This window comes from Erpetoichthys calabaricus, chromosome 12 (assembly GCF_900747795.2).
Source record: "Erpetoichthys calabaricus chromosome 12, fErpCal1.3, whole genome shotgun sequence".
Classification (NCBI taxonomy): Eukaryota; Metazoa; Chordata; class Cladistia; order Polypteriformes; family Polypteridae; genus Erpetoichthys; species Erpetoichthys calabaricus.
This window is the reverse complement of record NC_041405.2, coordinates 17,628,406-17,645,823: the sequence shown is the minus strand read 5'-3', so window position 1 is coordinate 17,645,823 and position 17,418 is coordinate 17,628,406. Positions and strand designations below refer to the sequence as shown.

At 38.7% G+C, this 17,418-nt stretch overlaps 1 protein-coding gene across 4 annotated transcripts in view; it reads right to left on the bottom strand.

Moving 5' to 3' along the window:
• Positions 1 to 5,769, bottom strand: part of LOC114662319 (AF4/FMR2 family member 4-like) — a 154,098-nt gene extending 148,329 nt beyond the window's left edge. For all 4 annotated transcript variants that reach the window (XR_007936341.1, XM_051934425.1, XM_051934426.1 and 1 more), the window contains exon 1: positions 5,522 to 5,769. The gene's annotated coding sequence lies outside the window, so the exon portion shown is untranslated. The remainder of the gene's footprint in view (positions 1 to 5,521) is intronic.
• Positions 5,770 to 17,418: the final 11,649 nt, after the last annotated feature.

The window sequence follows — 17,418 nt, the reverse complement described above, 5'->3', positions numbered from 1 at the left end:
TCTGGCAATGGCACGTATTGATGTGCCATCCTGGAGAAGATGGACCACCTGTGACACCTCTGTAGGGTCCAGGTATTATCTCATGCTACCAGTAGTGATACTGACCGTAGCCAAATGCAAAACGAGTGACAAAACAGATGAGGAGGGAAAAATGTCAGTGGCCTCCACCTGTTAAACTGTTCATTCCTGTTTTGGGGGTCATCTCATTGTCGCCCCTCTGGTGAACCAAAGCAGATGAAACTGATTAAAAACCCCCTTTGTCACTTAACTGACCAGATCAATAGCCCAAAAGTTTCATTGACTCGATCCTATACTTGGATTAAAAAGGGTTCCTTTAATTTTTTTGAGCAGGATATTATACCAAAGCATCACCATCCAAAAGTTACAAAAAAGTATTACTACACCCTGCTATTCTGAAAGCCTCACAACTGTTGGAACCTGGACACACAGGATCACCTAGGATGGATTTTTGTCTTTCAGACTTTTCTTCACACTCTAACCACACCCAAACAAGAGAGCCAACTGTACATCAAGAGCAGAATGAGAGACAGAGAGAGCACCCAGACCACTACATAAGCATTCACCCTACCATTATTCAAATGGACATCTTCTGAAAATGCTTGGCCTTTGATTGTACACTGAACAAAATCCTTTACTACAAGCTAGCCAAAAAAAAGGATAATTTGTATCTTGACTGTTTTTTGTTGTGGTGGTGGTTATTTTGTTATAGCTGTGGCTTTAATGTATCACTGTAAACAGAGAAACCTGTCATATTAGCCACGGTTTCTCCTCTGGCTAGGATTCAAGTTCATATTTAATGTCTCTTTTGTTGATTTTTGATTAGTTAATTTATGTAGTGGGTAGTGCTGCTGCCTCGCAGTTAGGAGACCCGGGTTCGCTTCCCGGGTCCTCCCTGTGTGGAGTTTGCATGTTCTCTCAGTGTCTGCGTGGGTTTCCTCTGGGTGCTCTGGTTTCCTCCCACAGTCCAAAGACGTGCAGGTTAGGTGCATTGGTGATCCTAAATTGTCCCTAATGTGTGCTTGGTGTGTGTGTGTGTGTGTGTGTGTGTGTGTGTGTGTGTGTGTGTGTGTGTGTGCCCTATGGTGGGCTGGCACCCTGCCCGGGGTTTGTTTCCTGCCTTGCACCCTGTGTTGGCTGGGATTGGCTCCAGCAGACCCCCGTGGCCATGTAGCTAGGATATAGCGGGTTGGATTATGGATGGATGGATAATTTATGTACTTAATGTCCATTCTTTATTTTTGCTGAAGTCTACGTTTCTATGTACTGTAGCCTGTGTTATGTCTCAAGGGGCTGTTCCCTAAGAGGCGGGGCCACCAGCCAATCACTGCCAGGAACTACCCTCCAGCCTAAAAATTGGAGGGTCTTCCACAGTTCTTTCCAGTTCATTTTGAATACGCTAGGGAGAGAAGAGTTTACTTGTATTTTGCTGTGCTTTGTGCATTTTATGATTTTCTGGATTTTTGAGCCAATGCTGTGTTTTTGACTTTGCCTTGAAATTTTGCATTGGGACTGTATTTGCTGTGGATTCCTTTTATGTTGTAAGGAGCTTCTGGTGCTACAGAGTATTTTGTTGAAAACCAAATCTTTTCTTTTATAAAGATTCTTCAAAGCCATTTTGTTTCTTGTCAGGGTTTTGACGATAATCCACATTAGATGGCAATGTTTGGAAGTATTTATGTGCTTTTCGGACTCTCAGTTTATGACAAAACTTTCCACAGTTCAATTCCCAGCACTGAATCTGGTCTATCCCTGGACCTAACACTTATTGCTGTGAAAAAATGTAAAATGTGACTGTTTTAGCAAACAGCAGTGGATTGTTATTTTGATCACTTCTACTGCAGTTTACTTTTCAGACTCGCCAACTTCAACTTCTCTAAAAATAAGTTCAGTTGTTTGACATTTGCCTTTGTACATATTAATAGTTTAACCTAAGAGATATTACACATCAGTCATTGTGTTTTATCTACAGCAGGGGAGCCCAACTCTGGTCCTGGTGGGCCACGGTGGCTTCAGGTTTTCATTCTAACCATCTTATTAATTGTTGAGCCATTTTTGCTGCCGATTAACTTGTTTCAGCTTAGTTTTAATTGATGTGACCCAGATCCCTTAGTTGTTTCTTTTTCCTTAATGAGCAGCCAAACAATAATGAGACACAAAACAAGCCACAACATGACCAGCTTACCTGAAAATAAAGAAAGGTGAAGGGTCTCAATCATGTTGGTCTGCTCAGGTCACCAAAACATCTGGATGGTGGTCTTAGAAAAAACAGAAAATCAACAGTCTGCTGTGGCAGAATCAGAGCAGCAATGAGTCACGATATTCAATAACAGGTTTAATTAACAGCAAGAACTGTTTCTCATTAAGAAACTGGTTGGAGTGAAATTGGCTGGAGTTTGACATTCCAATTTAGCTGCTCATCTGTTGGCTTGTTTTACATCTCATTTCTGTCTGGCTGCCATTTAATGAAGAAACAAATCAATTCAGAGGACTGAATCCTTACGAACAGGGAAGGGAAAATGAGTTAATTAGCAGTGAAAACATCTCGCTGAATAGGAAAAGGGTTAGAATGAAAACCAGCAGCCACTGTGACCCTCCAGGACCAGAGTTGTGACACCAATGATCTACAGTGAAGTGTTTTTTTTTTGCTAGCTAAATATTGGCTGACAAACAGTAGGAGTGGGTGGTATGGCCAAATTATCCTTATCTGCTATGTTAATTTTGTATATTATGTTCAGATTGATTAATTAATTGATTAATTCTGTATAACCGATTAATTGTGCACGCAGCCAATCTTCTTATCCATCAAAATGCTTCTTAAAGCTTTGCTACTCAAAACAGATTACATCACAGGCATTTCCGTTTCTTGTTCCTTTCCCTCTCGCTCACTCATGTCACCCTGCCAAGCAAACACAGCACAAGACGTGGCTTCCCTCTGTGAAATCTTCCTGTTTGCACTTAAAGGGGTAGACTTACTTGTTAAACACACAGTTCACACAGAAGTCCATAAACACAGAAATGAACTTTAAGACATTAATATGCCAACACAAAATCACAGACTCCATTTTCTTTAGTATGTTTTGTGTTTTACTTTTAAAGACACTGAAGTTTTTTTCAATGGTGCTTTTTAAAAAATCCTTACTGGAAGAAGAATGTCTAAGTCAACAATGTAAAAATGGGGTTATTTTATTAGACTTGTTATCTACGTGCATGTTAGGCTAACCTAATATTTCAGTTCTTTCTTGAACTTGTAGGCCTGTTTTTAACTTTCATTGCACAGTTTTTAGTGATGTGTGTTGGTTTTCCTGTATTCCTGTAACTTATTTACATATGGGGGGCACTTTACACATTTTTGATTTTCTTCATGGTTTAAGCAAAGTTGACATTGTATTTCCCCACACACACACCCATTCACACTCCCACTCACACTAACTTAGTTTTTTCAATTAACTTAATAATTGCCAGTTCCTCCAACTTACAAACAAATAACATTTGATTTGTGAAGCTGTAGCTTTACTGTATCTCCATACTTAAGATCTAATCATGTATGCAGTAATCACTTTGCTAGTAAATGACATTCCCATTGTTAGTATTTTATTCTATTGGGGAGACAGAGGGGCTTCAGTTCAAAAGCTTGATTCCATCAACATGCTGATCTCCCAGCATATGCATGACAGAATCTTCTGAAAGTTCATAATATTTTAGCAAAAAAACATATGCTTGAGACTCTTTGAGGAATATGACTGGATATCCAACGTTTGGATTGTACGATACAAGAAATTTGAGATTTTTTTTTCCATGGGTTTTTTGATATTATTAAGTGTTTTTCAAACCAGGTCTCCACAGAAGTTGATTATGTCAGTGATTTTGTGACATTTATTCTCCAGGAAAACATGAGATGGAAAATTTTGTCATTACTGGTTGGAGTAGCATATTCTTTTAATTACAAATTACTGACACTGATTTGAAGGTTCAAAGTTGTCCCACTGTTTTGAATAATAATAACCAGCCCTGCTTTGAAAAACACTTCAAAGTGAGTTCATCTGTATAGTAACATTCAGTGTATTGTGAAGTTAGGCCTTTTAATTGAATTTATTATACTGTATTTGAAAAGTCTCCTTAATATGACCATCTGTTTTTTGTATGTTGCTAATGCAGTTCATTGCAAGAGGGTGACAGTTCAGGGAGCACTAGATGGAGGTATCACAGATGTTTCCATGTAGAAAAAGCTGACAAGATAACTTTCAAAAATATAAGCGATCCTCTAATGGAGATCAAACTGATGCCACTTCTGCTTTGCAGCCATTAAGAATCATCGCCCTCTTCTAAAACCAGTGCTACACCAACCTGAAACACTAGATGCACAACCCCTCAGCATACCTCAGCTTTCACTTTGAAAGAACTGCACCATTTAGAAAAATGAAGCCTGAATTATGAAGTAAACATATAGAGGATAACAATAGCTTTTGTCATTATATAGGACAAATTCTTATTTAAAGAATTGAGAGAAAATTTTGCTTTACTGTTTCCTTGGATTTGCTATCTGCTAGAATTAGGATGTTTTGTTGGTTTAATTGGTATTTCTCCCTTCATATCTGCACTGGTGTGTTGGTGAGCAGGACTGGGCTCCTCACGTTCTGCTTTCCCATTTTGTTCTGGGTCTAAAACTAGCAGGACTGGCCACCATAGGCTTTCTAGCTTCCTTATCTTAAAAATTTGGTATACTTTCATTTTCCTCATCTCCCATATTCTCGGTTAAGGTATTCTGTTGCTGTTTTTGAATCACATAACAACAGACAACTGTTATGTTTGCCGGACATTTTCATCATCAGACGTTAAAGGCTTCCTTCTATGAGGGTTGTTTGGTTTTTCTGTGTGATTTCCTGATTCATCAGCTTCTGGGCATTATATTCTGGTCCACTTCCAGTAACAGAGGAAGTCTGCGTTATAATGTCTGGTGTCTGTCCATTTTATTTTTTCTCCGTGACAAGTTAAGTGAAACAAATGACGGTAATTATTATACCTTGCGTTTTCGAAGGCTGGATAATAAAGCATACTTAATCACTAATTAGAATCACACAGTTTGGGGAAAGGGAGACAAGAAAAAAGCAGAATGAAAGTTCTGATATTACTCCTTTTTTCTTTTTTTTTTTTTAAAGCAAAATAATCTGTACAGCGGCATGGGGGGCAACATTGGAATCTACCCAGTTTTATGCCAGCGCAGGATGCACTCCCTTTATACATGTAAGAAACACAGCGCTTTAAAGTGCCTTTTGGGATTTAAAAAACGTAGATATTAAAAAAGGAGAGCCCGGTTACCAGCAACTGCAGAATCGAAAGTGAAGTGAGCGAGTATCAAATGTCCTGCTGACCTGAAATTTTCACAGCAGGCTTGCCAACCGGACTTTTTCACGCCTAAATCTCTAATGACAGCATACGAAAAATTGGGCGATGAGAAGAAAGATTAAAAATGAGGTCTAGATATAAAAGATGTAACACCTACTTGTCTGTCCGTGAGGATGTCCGAGTGCTCTATTCAGGTCTCTGTTCAGGTCTGCCGACACAACTGCTCAGTTTTGTTCAGTTAAGATTTCTGATCGTTCAACCAACCCGCACTAATGACCTCAAAAAAGTTTAAATGAAAAAAATTTAAGCAAAAGATCTTAAATGAGCAGATGTGGAATACACACAGGACCTCGACAGGCTCCCTCACTTGCTTACTGAAACGTCGACAGAGAAGCTGCGGAAACCGAAAGCAAAAGTAACAACAGTGACAAAGCGAGAGAAAAAACAAACCTGATTGACAAGATTCGCTAAAGTTGTGGGCAATTATTACGTTAATCAGTACACATTTAAAAGAAAAAAAAGTTCATGTGACTGTATAAATATTTTAATAACAAAACCCCCATGACATGACAATATAATTGCCAAGTTGACATTTGCAGAAGAAACGTTACTGTAAAAGATAAACAACAAACCGCAATAAAGCAAATATGTGAAGGGGAAGTTAGAAATGAAGGAGATTCTCACACTCGTGCTTGTGGTAACTGACTAAATACACACACAGGATCACAAAGAAGAGCATACAAATAAACAGGGACAGAAGTTTAGAGGGCCAATGATCAATACTCACCTGCCCGGGTTTGTTTCCTTCCAAGCGCTCAGTGCCGCCATAGGACTTGGCTCAATTGGAATTGGATTAAAAAAGTGGCATTGAGAATGTTTGAGTGTATGGATAAGAAGTGGGGGCCATACCATTTCCGTGCTGAAAATATAATATACCATTGCTCATTAAATATTTTGGAATTAATATTTTCTTCATCTCATTTTTCAATCCCATTAACTAATTAATAAGCATACAGTAAAACCTTCCTCAGTAAGAACTAACTCTGCACAGGAATCAAGTCCATTGGGAGACACACTGGTGTAGGCAAGGGTGGCGTTTGAAGGTGGCAAGTGGGGTGACTGCCCCAGGCCCAGAGCCTAAGAGCCTAAGGGGGCACTACTTTTGAGGTCTGCGTGTCCCGTTTGAGCAGATTGGTCAAGTTATATTCTCCAGTATATATATATATTTGAGATGCTTCTAAGGGGAACCATTTTAAAATCCCTCTTCAACGTCAAATTCCGTACATGTCAGAGTATACTTGCAATTTGGGTCCTTTTTCTAGAAGATACCCTGCTAATTTCCGACATGACACCGCATCACATTTTGCTCTGTCGTGGTATTGTTATGAATTATGAATTGCACTTTTTTAATAGATTATATTGTTATATTTTGATAAAGTCCGCGTGTTATCTTGCAAAAATTTATCTGAATATTGTAATGAGAAAATCCAGTGTATGTTAACATTATTTTTATTAAATTCGTGCACAATTAAGTGTATACAGTCCACACACACCGGTAACAGTGTTTGACGTAATCGGCCCCATGTGGGGTTGGTCAGCCTGAGGCACCACACACCCCTAAGGTTGCCTCTGTTTGCAGGTACCCACAATTATACTGCTGAGGGACCAGCTGTTCAGATGGGTACGTCTCTGGGATGCGAGAGGTCACAGGCACTGCTTCTGGATCAAAAATAGCAAGAAATAGACACTGAAAATTATGTTAGAGGAATTACATGACAGCCACACACAAACACGCAAAAAGAAAAAAAGTACAGAAGAGCAAAAAAAACTACACAGAAGTGAAGAAAATGGACAGTTATGTGAAAAAGTAAGTACACCCCATGGAAACTCTTGGCATTTTCAAGAAATTGTAATAAACAAACTGTAGATCTTAATGCAAACAATGCAGGTAAAGGTGATATGCTATAAAAACAGGGAAAATGCATATTTTCAATCATTTATTCAACAAAAATATCAATAGATGTAAAACTCTTTTGGAGAATAAAGTTATTCCACCCATGGCACCAGAAGCTTTTATTGTCCTCATTAGCAGAAATGACTTCCTGTAGGTGTTTTGCATAACTGCTCTGACATCAACTCAATGAACGTTTTGACCACTTCTCTTTAAAAAATTCTTTTAGTTGTAAGATGTTTGTGGATTTTCTTGCATGTCAGGCACATTTCAAACCCAACCCCATGATATTTCAAAAGGATTCAAATCAGGTCTTTGACTTAGTCAGTCAATTAACCACCAAGCCCCCCCCAACCCTCCTCCCTCTACCCAAGGCTTTGGTAGGTTTGCTAGTTTGCTGTGGTAAATTATTATGAAGAAAGATCCATTTCTGGTTCAACTTCAACTTTGGGTCAGATGGCCATACATTCTCCTCAAGCACACTTTGATATATTATGATGCAGATTTCATGATTGACTCAATGACTGCAAGGTGTTGCACCCCAATCCATAAAAATTCTACCACCATGCTTCACAGGTGTCATGAGGTTCTCCTATTGAAATGTTTCCTTTTGCATCAAACATCTGTTTTCACCGTGGCCATCTCTCCTGATCACATTGTTCCAGAAGGCCTGGTCTTTACCTAGATGTCCAATGGCACACTGTAGTCTTCCTCTAATATCCTTTTTGAACAGCAATGGCTCTTCCCTGGCAAATGCATAGAGCACCAGAAAAAAAAGAAGATACAGACTCACAGGACAAATAATATAACCAATACATCAATCAATAAGTAAATAAAAATAAATAATAAATAAATGCATATTGTGCAGATCTTTCAAAATGATATTTCTAAATGAACTTAGTGAGTACATCGGGTAGAAGCATTCAATTGAATTGCCTTTAGTGGGTGTCTTCTCTGAGCTGTGGGTGATGAGATAGATAAACGAGTTAGCAATTGCACCCCCTCGTGTCCCGGAGTGGTAGTGCTTACCTCAGATGAGTCTGGAAGGTGGCCCTCGGACGCTCATGCATGTCAGGGTACCCACGAAGGAATTTTTACTTAATTTTACTTTTGCTTTTCAAATACATCAGGATTTGTTGATTAATAATGTGCTTTACAAAAATGAAAATTGCAAAATCCTTTTAATCTCATTCCATTGTGGCAGACGACCAGGGACCTTTTCCCACTGGGACGCCTAGATCAGGTAAGGACTGGGAAAGGGACAATATCTTCCCTGGACATAAGAGGGCAGCCCCCCTGATTTCCATCAAGGGCCTCGGATAAGGTGCTTGGAAGCTCAACCCTGTGGGGGTCCGTGGCTTAGCCAAGGGGCTGCCTGGATGGTTTCTGAGCCCTGGAAGACAGCACTTCCGCCACACCAGGAAGCGCTGCCACTCCAGGAACTGTGTACACCCAGAGTGCTTCTGGGTGCAAGGGCAGCACTTCCGCCACACCAGGAAGTGCTGCCGGAAGACCATCACCGAGCACCTGGAGCACCTCTGGGGTGTTAGAAAAGAGGCCGCATCACTCCCTTCGAGGAGCCGGAGTCAGGAGGAGGAAGACGGAGCTTGCAAGAGAGGAGTGGAGGCGGCAGAAGAGAAAAAGGACTGAGGAATAATGTGTGCATTAGTGGAACCAAATTGTAAAAAGTATTATAAATAAACCCGAGTGTTTCGGACATTGGTGTCGTGTCTGTCTGTGGCCAGGCTATCTGTTACACCATTTAAAAGTGAAGAGACCTTTATTCCAGTTTATTTTTGTAAGGACTTCTCCATCTATACAAAACTCTCTTTTTGAAGTTGTAGCTTGTATCAGATTTGTATGTTCGGATGAATATAAAACATTTTTGTGGTCACTGTCTTCTTCTAGTTTGAGAGTTTCAATTCTAAATTCCATTTTCACTGTTGCACAACATCAGGTTAACGCAGCAACCATTTTACTTGCAGTTTCAAACAAACCGCTGCTGCACCGTAAACTTCCTATTTTTGGTTGCTCCACTGGAGTGTTCTCTAAATTGAATGTCACAGAACCTGTTTAGAGATCTCTTGAGACTTGCAGTGAAAAATAAAATCAATCTAGAACTCAGGAGGGAGAAAATTGTGTTTTAAAAAATAGAACAGGAAGTGCAAGAAGGGAAGAGAGGAATGTGCTGGTGAATTGCTGGAGCATCACCTCTTTGTTCATTTGGGATTCTCTCGTGAAGACGACAACACATGTCTCAGCCCTTTCATTGCTCTCACTCATCTCAGAGGCTCCTTTAAATCACAAAGATCTTTCTACTGATACTCAAGAAGGAAGACTTGGCTGAATGTTGTATTATTTTCATCTCCACCCTTTAATAGGAAAGAGAAAGGAAGAAAGGGTAGGTGATATTACAGAATTAAAAAAAGCAGATTTTAGACACAAATTAAAACTTCTTTAGTGATGAAGATGACTGCAAGTGCCTCATTGGCCTCACAGCAACATGAACTGTCTTTAAAAAATAGTTAGGAAACTGAAGTAGCATTAAGTAGAAGGGGGTCTAAGGCTTCAAGATTCCTTCGTTTTTATTTTTGACGTGTTGAGTTCTCATTGAGTTAATGTCTACCTTCTGGATTTTGTTATTTGATTTAATAAAAGCCTTCTATATTTGAAACTTATAGTCCTGATTGTTCATTTTAACCAAACATGTTGGAAATTGTTTAATAATATTTTCATAATTTGGTTTATTAAGGGTGGGCATGGAGGTGCAGGGCTTAGCACTGCTGCCTCGTGGCTCCAGCATCCTGGACACAAATCTTGTCCTCAGTGTGTTTTAATTGGTGTATACGTCTCATATTACTTTGTGATAGATAGATAGATAGATAGATAGATAGATAGATAGATAGATAGATAGATAGATAGATAGATAGATAGATAGATAGATAGATAGATAGATAGATAGATAGATAGATAGATAGATAGATAGATAGATCGATCGATCCCCGGAGCCAGGGATCGGAAGGCCACCAGAACAGATCTATGAAGAAGGTCAGCTGCAGGTAGGGCAACTCCCCTGTTGCGAAGCCCAATGGGAGAAGCAGGGGAGCTGCCAGGTAAACAGAAGGCACCAGGCTTTGTTTTTAAAGAGATTGTTTCCATCCATTGTTTTAACTTCATTTTTAAAAAAGGATTTTTTTCTATTGGATTTTAACCTCCACTTTTTACCTCTGTTTTTATGGATTATTTAATTAAAAGATTTTGATACACTGCACTTTATTTGAACACTTTGTTTTTGATTATTGTTGGTTTTAATAAAAGCACTTTGCACTTTTTGCACCATCCCCTTGTTTCATTGTTTGTGCCTCACTGCCAAGCTCATCAGTGACATTACCGACGGTGTGCCGATCATCACACCCATGTGGAATTTTAAAATAAACATGGCTAGACCAGAGGGACCAGAACAGAATAAGAAACAGCAACGTTAGAAAAGTAGAAATGTATGACCATTTCATCTGATTGTCGCCGAAAGCGTGTCATAAATAACACTAATTGCTTGATCAAAAGCCACTCCAGGACAATTTCTAATCCTTGACACTTTCCATAAGCTTTATATATATCCAGACTTTGCTATTTCTTTTATACCTTCTTCTACTGGTATTATTGTTAATCTTCAATAACTACCACATTGCTTTCAAATTTATATACTGTACTTTGAATTATATCTAGAGTAACTGAAATAATAAAATTAAAGAAAATTAAGACACCTGTATGGGGGGCAGCTACATTACCTGCCCATAGGGTAGAAAAGAGAACTGCAGTAAAAGCAGAGCATATTGTTTGATTGGTAAGTGGCATAACCAAAAGAATCGCTCTTTTAATTGTGCCACGATGACACCCGTATGTTCATCAATGGTGGGGATAACTAAATTATTATGAGACATATTAAGGCACCGTTGTCTATTTAAGGATATTTTTGTAAGTAAAAACACCTATAGAAGATTGCAAGACATATTTTTCATCGTCTGTTTAAGGATATCTACGCATGTGTGAATGTGAAGGGAATTCTAAGTAGAATATTGAGGATCGTTCCTCCCCCACACTATGCGACTCTTCAGTTCCACCTGGGGGAGTAAATGTTAACATTATTCAAAGTTATTGTCTGTCTGTTATACCTGCATTGTTATCACTCTTTAATTTAATATTTTCTTTATCAGTATGCTGGTGCTGGAGTATGTGAATTTCCCCTTGGGATTAATAAAGTATCTATCTATCTATCTATCTATCTATCTATCTATCTATCTATCTATCTATCTATCTATCTATCTATCTATCTATCTATCTATCTATCTATCTATCTATCTATCTATCTATCTATCTATCTATCTATCTATCTATCTATCTATCTATCTATCTATCTATCGTGGGGTGTCTGACAATTAGGCTTTCACCTAAGACTTTGTCTACAGGACCTCTAGGTGTGTGTATCTGTATGTTTGATAATCTTCAGGTGTGAGAGTAGACCAACCTAGTAACAAACAAACAAACAAGTCCTACAGAAACCATGATAATACAAGGGGTTTGTTCTTGGACTATTAAGAACATTTTTGATACTCTAACTATAAAAAGTCATGGCCACATTTTTGAGCCTGTGCAGTTTATAAGACTCGTATTTGAGTTTAGGGCTGGGCTGCTTGGAGTAAGTACTGGTTTGACTTTTGTGGTCATTTTGAGGCAAACACCCTTTATGCTATTTTTTGTACTGCAAGATTCATGACAAAATGTTTATACATGATTGTGATTTGATGATATTTGTGATATCGCTTTGCACACAGTGCATGCTTAGTGTGGTGCTGTCATAGAAAGATTGCATATCTCTAAAAATGCTGCACCAGTTATGCAATCACAGATACTAAAGGCTGTTTGTCAGCATCTATCACCCATTTACTTGTCACATGTTGTGGTTTTTATACACCGTATTCATCGGTTGTTTAATTTTTAATTGTACCTTGTGTATGAGGGTAATTAATGTGCATAGCTTTAATAATATGAAAGTTAACATAAACATTGTTTCAGCAGAAATCCTTCATTTGGAAAATTGGTAATCACAAATTTCAAAACAACAAGTGGAATTAGTGTATTCAAGAATCAAAAGAATCAAGTAAAAACAACTATTTTAAAGCAACCGTGCAGAGAACCTGACTACTTTTAAAGAAACATTTCAAAGAGGCATTAAAAAAGCTTAGTATTCATCTAAAAAGACTCATTTGGCTGTCTAAATATATTCTACTCTCACACAATGTGCCAGCTAATCTGTGATGCTCTGTTATGTGAAGCTGTCAAACATTGTGTATTTGTTTCCTTCCTCCATCATACACTCTGCCTCATTTGAGTTCAAGTTCATGTGTTTGAAAATTTCACAGCACATAAAGCTCTTTTTTAAAGTACAGAGTCGCAGAAAGTCCACAAGTAGCCTGGTATGTTGTGCATTTCAATGAGCTTCAATAAATTTACGATATTGATGTATAATGTCTGAAACCTTTTTTACTGACTCCTTATTTAAAGCACATTTGAGTAAGTCCCGCTGTTCATGGAAAAGGCAATCCACAGTTCCCAGGACTTTCTCATCTTCCACAAATATGCCGCTGTTTGCCACTATGAAATTAGGATCTGGGGTGTGATGCATGATAACCAGAATGACCTTCTTTCTAGCTGTGAAAGAAAAGAATAACGGCAAAAAAAAATTAGTTATCAATTTTAAAAGGGTGCAAAATATCCACTGTTGCATCTGTTTTCTTAAATAGATTCTTGCACTGGCTTACTAAAAAATTGTTATATCAAACATGTACACCAAAAGCCCTTGTCACATTTATATGTCTTTTTCAAAACTTTTGACCACAGACTTCATTTACATATTTTTTGTAAGTTGGGGACAGTTACGGCCCACTCTTGTGACTGACTGTCATGTAGCTTGGCATCCCCAGTGACCACAACACTAAATCAGACAGGTTTGACTGTCGTAAGTGGTAGGGATGAGGTGAACACTGAGAACTCAGTCAAAGTACAATTCATAGAACACAATCTCCAGTTCAATGCCTGTTTTGTCACATTATAATCTACAAATAAAATGGATTTTCGTTTGGATTTTATGAATTGGACTTAACAATATACAAACCCAAATAAAAAAAAATTGAGATGGTATGGTAAAATGCAAATAAAAAAAATGCAGTGATACTTAAAATTAAAATTTGTCTGTTCTTTCATTTGTTAATATACATCCATTCCTTCAAATTATGGAATGAAAATACATTGTGTGTGTATATATATATACGTACACGAGGGGTTACTCAAAAATAACTGGAAATGAAGAAAAAAAAAAGTTTTAATAACTTTTACTTCCTGAAACTTTAGTCTCCTTCAAAGTACTCTCCATGTCTCCACTTGTCCCAACGGTTTTCCCACTGGTGGAAATATGTTTGGAATTTCTGAAGAGGAACGTTGTCCAATGCCTGCTGCGATTTTTCTTTGATTTCCTCCACGGTACAAAAAGGCTTTCCTTCAAGTTCTTTTTTCATATACAGAAACAAGAAAACGTCGCACAGAGCAAAGATCAGGCAAGTAGGGAAGGCAAGAACTCCAAGACACACAAGTCAATTTGTTAATCTCTTCAATAGTCCGACGATGATCTTCGTAAATTGCATTGCAAGCCTCTTCAAGATTTTTTTTGTGGAAGGTTGGCCAGATCTCGGTTGGTCTTCAAGTGACATTTCCCCTCATTTGAAATGTGAAAACCACTCACAGACCTGTGTTTTACTTAAAGCTCCATCTTTAAACACAGTTTCAAGCATCACTATGTTTCAGCAGATGTTTTCCCTAAGAGACAATTTAACGCAGACTCGCTGTTCTTTATGATCACCCATCACAAAAATCACAGAACACGTTTAATAAATACCAAGAAAAAATGACACGGAATGGCGTACAAACAATACAGAGCAAGTATGCGACACCTAGCGGCAAAATTAGCAGCTAAGTCTAGATTGCTTGCCAGGTACATATTCTGGTTATTTTTGGTTACCCCCCCCCATATATATATTATAAATAAAAAGTTAAAAAATGAAAAGATGAGAGTGCATATGTATTCATCCCTTTTGCTATGAAACCCCTAAATATCTTGGATACCCCTTGGATCTGTTCATACAATTAACTTCAGAAGTCACATCATTAGTTGGTGAGGACCCACCTGTGTGCAATCAAAGTGTCACATGATCTGTCACCTCATGTCTGTACAAGCAGACCTATTCTGTGATGCCCCTGACTCTGAAACTCCACTAAGCAAGCAACATGAAGGCCAAGGAAATCTGCAAACAGGTCAGAGACAAAGTTGTGGAAAAGTAGAGATCAGGGTTGGGTTACTAAAAAATATCTAATGGAGCACCATTAAGTCCATTATAACAAAATGGAAAGAATATGGCACCACTACAAGCCTGACGAGTGAAGGCCCCACCAAAACTCAGAAACTGGGAAAGGAGGGCATTAATCAAAGATGTAACAAAGACATCAAGGATAACACTAAAGGAGCTGCAAAGATCCACACGGAGATGGCAGGATCTGTCCATAGGACCACTTAACGGAAGAGTGGCCAGAAATAAATCTATTGCTTAAAGAAAAAAAATAAGAAAAGATGCTTTGGGTTTGCCCAACAGCATGTGGTGGACTCCCCAAACACATGGAAGAAGGTTCTCTGGTAAGAAGAAACTAAAATTGAACTGTTTGGCCATCATGGGAAATGCCATGTGTGGTACCAACCCACCACTTCCCATCACCCTAAGAACACCATTCCCACAGTGAAGTGTGGTGTTGGAAGCATCACGCTATGAGGACAGGAAAATTGTTCAGGATTGAAGAAAAGATTGATGGCACTAAATATGTAACGGTCGTCCGGAATATGTGTTATGTACCTGTAAGTTTGTACCTTTTCCCATACCTGTTTTAGTGGTACGCCTTTATGTGCAGGGCAATCCCCTTGATACAGAGGGAGGGGAGCTCCTGGCTTGGAGGGCCAACAGACTGTACGGGGAGGAGCTATCTGTTTGTAAATAGGTGGCGGGAAAAAAGAAGAAGAGCGAGGAGAGAGGAGGAGGAAGCCATAACAGGAAAAGGCACAAGGGAAAGGACTAACACTCTTGGATATCGTCAGGTGAACCCGGGTTCATTGAAAGCCAAATTATTTTTTCTTTCGAGAGGAAGGCATACGGGAGAGGACTTGACGGGCCAGCACTAGGAACTGTTAATCAATACATTTCCCGTAATAAGATATATGGTCGGCGCCTAATTTTCCCACGCTAGACGGAGCTCAACGCTACTGTACAGATAAGACTTTAAAAAACTATAATTTCATTGTTCTTTTTTTTTTGTGTGTTTTTCATTCTGCTAAAATCCTTATTAGTAATGTATGTTTTCTAGGGTTTGTGTTGTGATTTGTGCAGGGAGGGGGAGCGCTGCAGCGCGATATTATACATATAAGGTTTTCTGTTGTTGTTGTTGTCCCGGTGATAATGTGTATTGTCTATTAATAATCATTTCAACTTGATCCTGCTCTTGCTGGTGTGTCTCTATAATTTGAAGTGGTGTAGTAGAAAGTAGTGTTGGTCACTCGCGCCCTGGATTATTTAATTATTATAATCGTGCCGGATCAGAGAGCGGTACAAATACAAGACAATTTTTGATGAAAACCTTTTTCAGTCTGCCAGAAATTTGAGACCAAGACGAAGGTTCACCTTTCAGCAGGACAATAAATGACCCTAAAAATACTGCTAAAGTGACAGTTTAGTTGTTTAATAGGAAACATGTCTTGGAATGGCCTCATCAAAGCACAGACCTCAAACCAATACAGAGTCTGTGGCATGAGTTGAAGATTGCTAGACACCAGCCCAACCATCTACAGTAACTAAAAGAGGTTTTGGAGCGGTTTTGCCTTGAGGAATGGTGGTGAGGAATGGTGGTGAGATGCTTGCAGCTGGAATTGCAGCAAAAAGGGGCTCTGCAAAGTATTGACTTTGAGGGCTGTGAATACCTGTGCACACTCAAGATTTCTGTTTTTTTTGTCTTAATTATCGTTTGTGTCACAATAAAAAATATTTTTCACCTTCAATGTCATAGGCATGTTGTGTAAATGAAATGGTGCTAACCCCCCAAAAATCCATATTAATTCCCGGTTGTAATGAGACAAAACAGGACAGATAGCAATGGAGGACAAATTCTTTTTGCCAGGCATTAATCACGATGTAAGATAAACATAGACAGTGAGTACATAATAACAGAGCTCTTCATTTTATAATTTTAATCATCTTTCAAGTACATAATACTACTGAGTACATAATAAAATGGCATTTCGTTTTATAATTTTAATCATCCTTCAAAGAATCCATTTTTCTTTTTTGTTTTAGAAGTTTGCTACTTACGTGAAACTGACTTCAGTGCTGCCTTAATATCAGTTCCAATTCTTGACACAACTGGACAGAAGAGCAGAATGACACTGCAGGAGTCACAACTGGGCCCCTTTTCACAATGCTTAACTTTTGATTTCTTTTGAAGTTTTTTATAGAAAGTTTGTCCTGCACCAAATGTTTGGTCTTCCCCAGCAACATCAAGAGTAAAAGTGTCTGTATAATGGAACAAAAATCAAGAGAAAAATAAAAATTCTCAAATTTTTAAGTGAGAAAGAAGCAGACTCACATGAGCAAATCAAAATAGGCTGGAACTTTCATTTGGATTGTACCGCTGCAGTGTTTTAATGGAGGTTCAGTGGTGTTTGAGGTGGGCAGTACTGGGCCGAATATCTGGTGGCTGATGGAGATGTTAAATAATTTGTGAGGAGGTGCCACTTTGGCACAACATCTGTAAGGTGAAAGTGGGGATATGATGTGATGCCATGGGTGTGGAACTCGGAGATGAACGAGACCTTAAAAAAAGAAAAACGTCCTCCTGGTATATGGAGTGTGGTTTCTGTGGTGAGGAGAGTTCCAGAACTTGCTTTGGACATTTAAAAATACCAGTTAAACACAGTTAACAACAAGGCATGGCCTTGATGCTGAAGCTAAACTTTT